This window comes from Microtus pennsylvanicus, chromosome 14 (genome assembly GCF_037038515.1).
Source record: "Microtus pennsylvanicus isolate mMicPen1 chromosome 14, mMicPen1.hap1, whole genome shotgun sequence".
NCBI lineage: Eukaryota > Metazoa > Chordata > Mammalia > Rodentia > Cricetidae > Microtus > Microtus pennsylvanicus.
In genome coordinates this window covers 12823828-12830142 of record NC_134592.1, presented here as the reverse complement: position 1 = coordinate 12830142, position 6315 = coordinate 12823828, and the positions used below count along the sequence as shown (strand labels likewise).

General features: G+C 51.6%; 1 long non-coding RNA gene across 1 annotated transcript; it reads left to right on the top strand.

Annotated features, from left to right (window-relative positions):
* Window positions 1-4212: 4212 nt before the first annotated feature.
* On the top strand, window positions 4213-5592 carry LOC142834644 (uncharacterized). The gene is made up of 3 exons (XR_012907660.1): window positions 4213-4302; window positions 4901-4955; window positions 5341-5592. It is a non-coding gene; the product is annotated as an uncharacterized LOC142834644 (long non-coding RNA).
* Window positions 5593-6315: the final 723 nt, after the last annotated feature.

The window sequence follows — 6315 nt, the reverse complement described above, 5'->3', positions numbered from 1 at the left end:
CCACAGCAGCTCTGGAGTTGGGAGTTACGTGCTCAGCTCAGTGTCTCTGGTGGCAGCAACAAGGCCAAGGACAGAAAGCAACCTAGTGACTGAGCCGGTGCTCACCTCAGGGGGAGGGCTGGAGGGCAGTAGATGACAGGAGGGTGTCCCGTGACTTGAGGGTTCAGGGGCTACAAATGACTCTTACTCATAATCCCTTGGTCACCTACGTGACCAACCGCGTGCCTACCACCTCCAGTGCACCGCTAGAAGGAAGCGTCCCGCTGCATCTTCAGAGGAGGGAACTCATCCGAATTCCGTGCTCTCACAGGCTTTAGTCTTTGCACCAAACTAAAAAAGTCTTGCTCTTTTTGAAATTAAGGAGCAGAGATCTGTCCAGTGCTGGAGTGAGGGGGCAGCACTGGCTTCTACTGGATGGGTGCTTTCTTTGGGGGTACTCCAGCCTCTGGAGGGGTACCTGTTCCTGGTACCCCTGAGTCTGGCACACACTTGGTTCTCTGGCAGGGTGCCTCTGGCGTTTGTTGAGTGACTGAATGAGCACGTGCCTTTGTGGCACGCTCTCCTGAGCATCTGTTTAAAGGAGGAAGTCTGCTGTGGTTCAGGCTTAACTAGGAGCTGGGCATGCTCTCAGTAGGCCTAGAGAAGGTATCGGGTTATGCAGTGAGTTGGGAAGGTCGGGGCTAGCACAGAGCTTATAACAGCCAGAACACTGCCAGGAGTATCCTGTGTGTGTCTCCCATGGCTGGGAGTCTTATGGAGGGGGCTCATGTCTGAGTGGAAGGAGAGAAAAAGCTGGTAAGGATCTGAGGGATGGCTCTCAGGGACTGTTGTTTCTCTCAGGGGCAGGTCATTGGGCTCTCAAGCTGTGCCCAGTTCCCTCTCTGGGCCAAGGAGAGCAGCCGTGCAGATAAGGAGCTACCGTGAACAATTTCTCCAGCTTGGGTTCTGAGGGGAAGAACTGTCACTTGACTTGGAGCTCCACCAGGTCTTGGAGGTTCATCTGGGGCCCAGAGGTGCCCGTCCATCTTTCCCTGAAGTTGACCACGGGCTGGGATAATGGTCCTCGGTCTCTCCAGCTCCAGAGCCCTGGCTCTGTCTGAGGAAGGCTCGGGTCCTTGCTTCGTACTGCCGGACCTGAACTCTGCTCAAAAGTGCTCGGTAGGCAGAATGGCAAGCAGGGGAAAGGCTTTCCTGTGCTATTTCGGGCCCGCTGGCCTGAGCATGTATCGCTTACTGAAGCAGAGAATTGCCTGATGACTCATTTTTGTATATTTTCGTTTCCAAACATAAACAGTTTTTGCATATTTCCTGCAGATGGGGGGTTATATTTAATAATCTCTGTGTAAGAAGGCTGGAAGCAGCGGATAGGAAGTAGGAGGTGGCAGAGGAGTAGGGCAGCGTGACCACAGAGGTTGGGGGGGGGGAGGTCTGACGTGGGCTTTGAATGTAGGTGTGGATTTCAGCCTGAGGGAGCTTTGGGAAGGGAGAGGCGCAGAGCCGGTACAGGATGGGACTGACTTGGGAGGTGGCCGAACATGGCCAGAGAGGCTTTAGCGCCTGTTTCTGATTTCTAGGAGGAATGTTGGAGCATGTGTGACCCTAGGATAAAGTGATCCTCCTGCCTCTGCCTTCCTTCTGTCCTCGCTCCAGCCTTGGCCCTAGGCGCCTACACACCATCCCCACCCACAAGTAGCTCAGGTCTAGAGCAGGGCTGTGTATCCACTGTGCTTCCCAACGAAGACAGGCACGGCAGCACAGTTGTTCAGGCCTTGGCCACCCAGGTCGGATTTGGGATCCTGTCCTAGGTTCATTGCTGTTTTACCTTCCTTACAGTGGCTGAGACTTAGGCTGCTGATAATGCTGTAGCCTGGGGGGGGATTCTGTTCCCCCAGACAATGGCCCGTTGCTGCGGCTAACGGTAGTTCTATCCAAACCACTATCTTTCAACTAAAACTCTTCAAAGGCTGGGGTGAAAACCTGTGAGCTCAAAGAATAGCAACTGGTTTTCACTCTTTGCTGGTGTCCTGGAAGTCACCCCCTTCCAGGCTGCCCCAACTCAAAACCAAACCCAGTTAAACTCCTCCCTGTTCCGATCAACCAGTTACTAACCCTACCTCTCTGAGCCCTGGTTAATTTTATTTAATTAATGCAAATGCAACACATCTTTGCACAGTTAGCAAGTGCGGTGCAAATGTAGCGCACCTTTACCCAGTTAACGCAGTATCCGCAGCATAAACAAACGTAACACATCTTTGCCCAGTTAAAATAATATTGCACAACAATTCAGTGGGTTTTTTTTTTGGGGGGGGGGTTCTTAAAGGCAACAAAACAAACAATAAAAATACAGTCCCAGGGGCTGGAGAGATGGCTCTGTGGTTAAGAGCACTGGCTATTCTTCCAGAGGACCTGGGTTAAATTCTCAGCACCCACATGGCAGTTCACAGCTGTCTGTAACTCCAGTTTCAGAGGATCTGACACCTTCACACCGACGCACATAAGATAAAGTTAAATAAACTGTTAAAAAAAAATACAGTCCCAGTTCTGTGACTTCCTTGCGTGGAAGCCCTGTAAGTCTCCACAGCCCCAAGATGAGATCCAGAACTCTGAGCATGTCGCTCAGGGCCTGTCTTAATTACTGTTCTCTTGCTGCGAAGAGACACCATGGCTAACAAATTCTTCTAAAAGGAAGCATTTAATTGGGGGCTTGCTTGCAGTTTCAGAGGGTGAGTCCATGATCATTATGGCAGATGAGAAGGCGCAGTGCACTGGAGCAGCAGCTGAGAACTTTCCATCCTACTCCATAGGTGCTTGGTAGAGAGAGACTGGGCCTGGCATGGAGTTTTAAAACTTCAAAGCCCACCCCCAGTGACACACCTCCTCCCACAAGGCCACACCTCCTAGTCCTTCCCAAACATTTCCACCCGCTGATGGTCAAGCATTCAAACACATGAGCATACAGGGACCACTACTCTCTTTCAAGCCACCACAGGGCCTGTGGTGACCTGTCTGAAGGCTGGGTTATGTGTGTGTGGTTGATCTGCTGAGCACTTCTCAGACTCAATCTGACCCTTGCCCTTGGGTAAGCCCACCATCACCCAAAGCTGTACTGTAGCCTCCTGACTGCCTCACTGGTCCCTCCACACTTTCCACCAGGTACTCGAGACAGCCACTAAAACACCACCAACTCACACGACCCTTGGAGGCACCCTGCCACACACATACGCGGAATGAGGTCCAGACTTCTTACCCTAGTAGAGTAGGGTGTACTCACCCTTCCATGCCCCACGCCCTCTGTACAGCAGCATCTCAGTGTCTTAGTCACTGCTCTGTTGCTGTGAGGGGACACCATGACCACAGACACTCTTATAAAGGAAAACATCTACTTGAGGCTTGCTCACAGTTCAGAGGTTTAGTCCATTATCACTACGGTGAGGAGCATGGCAGTGTGCAGGTAGACGTGGTGCTGGAGGAGGAGCTGAGAGTTCTACATCTGGATTGACAGGCAGCAGGAAGCAAGAGTGAGGCACCGGGCCTGGCTTGAGCTTTTGAAACCTCAATCTTCCAGTGACACACTTCCTCCATCGAGGTCACACCTACTCTGACAAGACCACGCATCCTAATCCTTTCAAATAATACCATTCCCTGTGGGCCCATGGGAGCCATTTTCATTCAGACCACCACCATTAGGCTTGTGACCACGACAGAAAATATTCCTTCTGAGGCTACGTTCTGACAGGCAGCATAGCTTCTACTTGGCCTTCTTGAGACACTCATTCTTGGAACTGGTTGCTAGCTTATAACAGAGCGTAAGCCACCAGTGAAGTGGACCACAGGGCTGACTACAGCCAAGGTGAGCCATGTGAGCCAGCCTTCTTAGGAAAGAGCCCTCCATCCTGGGCCAACTGCGCAGCTGAGACTCTCGTGGGCAGATGAGTAAGCAGTTCATAGCCAAAGGAGCCTACAGGAGGTAGAAAGAAGGGGAGGGTGGTGGCCTGGGAAATGATATTATCTATGTATTTATTGAGTGCCTGGCGGTTTGAACACACAATGCTTTTCTGATGTGGGAAACCAAGGCTCTGATAACAAAGCAAGACATATCTTTTATTCGTGGTCACTCTAGTGCAGAAGGGCCAGAGACAACAGAGACACCCACAAGTCCCCCAGGAGACCTACCCTCTCCTCCTTCCTTCATAGACCACAGGCCAGTGAGCCCTGTCTTGTCTGTCTTGACTGCCCTCCTGAGCTCATGGAGTTTCTTCTTGGGTGTTGTGTTGGATGGACCTTGAGGAAGAGGATAATGTGGTGAGCTGGGGTCAGTGGGGACACTGGTCAGGAGCAGGTCAGTTGTCCCCCAGTTTCACTCTGCTGACCTTGGGAGGGGTCTTGCCTTTGTGAGTTTTTCAAAATCTGCTCTCACCGAAAGATCATCATTAGAGGAGCCCCCATCACAGAGCTTTAGGCACGGAGCTGGCACTCTGCGGCCTTGCTGGACGCTGGCTTGGTGTCTGGTCGGCCTGTCTGCAAAGAAGAGTTCCAGTGCCCTACTGACGTGTGGAGGAACCACGCCCTGATCATCTTGTCCCCGCAGCTCCCAGGAGCTAACTGGGCACTTTTCTTGCCTGGTCTTTTCTAGAAACGGTGGAAAGACTTTGTCTAGACCCAAGCTCTTGGCATACCCTCTCAGCTCTTGTCCCAGCTGGGCCCAGAGCCACTGAGAAGCTGACTTAGGGGGCTTCTGGAAGCCCCATTCCCCTCCCGCCCATGGATCTGGTTGCGTGTGGAGAACAGGGACCTTGCAGGCTGCTTTCATGCGCAGTCCAGCTCCCAAAAGGCTGTCTCTTACACTAGCGCAGGCTTTCAACTATGACATCACCATGAATTTTCTTTCTTCTGACTACAGAATGAGCCTGAGTCCTTACAGAAAATGCACAGATTGACAACGGAGCAAACAGCAGGTAGCTATGGTCACTGTTCTGTTGGATTTGCGCTTTCTGTATCTCTGCTTCTCTGATTTCCTCGACTTGTCTACCTCATCTGTCTAATATTGTGATGGAAACTCTGGCCTTCTGTTCCTCTTCTCTACCCCCCTTTCTTTCCTTTCTCTCTCTCTCTCTCTCTCTCTCTCTCTCTCTCTCTCTCTCTCTCTCTCTCTCTTTCTCTCTCACACACACACTCACATACATCAGGCTGGCTTCAAATTTGCTACGCAGCTGAAGATAACCTTGAATCTCTGATTCATTCACCTGAGTACTGGGCACCATCACACCTGGTTCACGTGGTGCTGGGGGATGAACCCAGGGTGTGATGGTTGAGGTTAATGTCAAGTCGAATCCTTCGTAGAGAGCATCACCTGATCACCTTGATATCGAAAGGCCCATCATAAGGAGGCACAGTTCCGTAGCAGCCCAGACGAAAAGGCATGGCAAAAGGAAGATCGCTCGTCTTTTGCTCGTCTGGCCTTCCTTCTTGTTGCTGAGTTGGTTTACCCCTTTGCTGCTGATACCTACGCCGCTATCAGAACCAGCGTTCCAGGCTTCCATCAAGGACAGAGGGTCAGTGACTCTCCAGAAACCTTCCAGGTTTTGGTGCCAGAGTGGGACTTTTGTGGCATCCAGCCTACTGGTTTCTCAGCCTCTTAGGTGTGACCCAGCCGTTGTTACTATTTCAACTTAAACTGATTTAATTATATATACCATTGGCTCTGTTTCTCTAGAGAGCCCTGGCAAATACGTGGGACTTCATGCTTGTTAGGTAAGCACGGTACCAACCCAGGTCCCGCTCCAGCCCCCATGGACCCTCTCTGAGGTTCCCAGCCCCAAAGGCTGCTCAGCAGATGCCGAGACCTCTCTTGCTGTTTCCTTAGTCTGCTTTCCTGTTTCTCTTTGAAGGACTTGTCTCCAGATCTAGCCGTCACATCTGCTGGTCCCTGACTGTCCACCTGTGATCGAGAGAGGATGAAAACTCTGGAAGAGAGATGCTTTTCTGTTCCAGACTGCCGCTTATCATTGTACCATGGCTTGGTGGCCATCTGGCCATTCTCTTGGGACACCAAAAGATCAGAGCCTGTAATTACTTGTCCTGGACTGCGCCCTTCAAAGAGGATGTCATGATCCGCCGAAGAGCAGGACACTCAGATATGTGGGGAGGGCGAGGTACTAGCCAGCTGCCAGGATACTGAGGGAGCATGGCAGGCTGGGTTTCCCCAGGATCCCTGTCAGACTCTCACCCTACCCATTTCTTAGCAGGGTGTCCCCCTGCTGGGTTGCTGACCAGCCACTGGACTTCATTTTTCACTGCAAAGCAAACCGGTTCCAT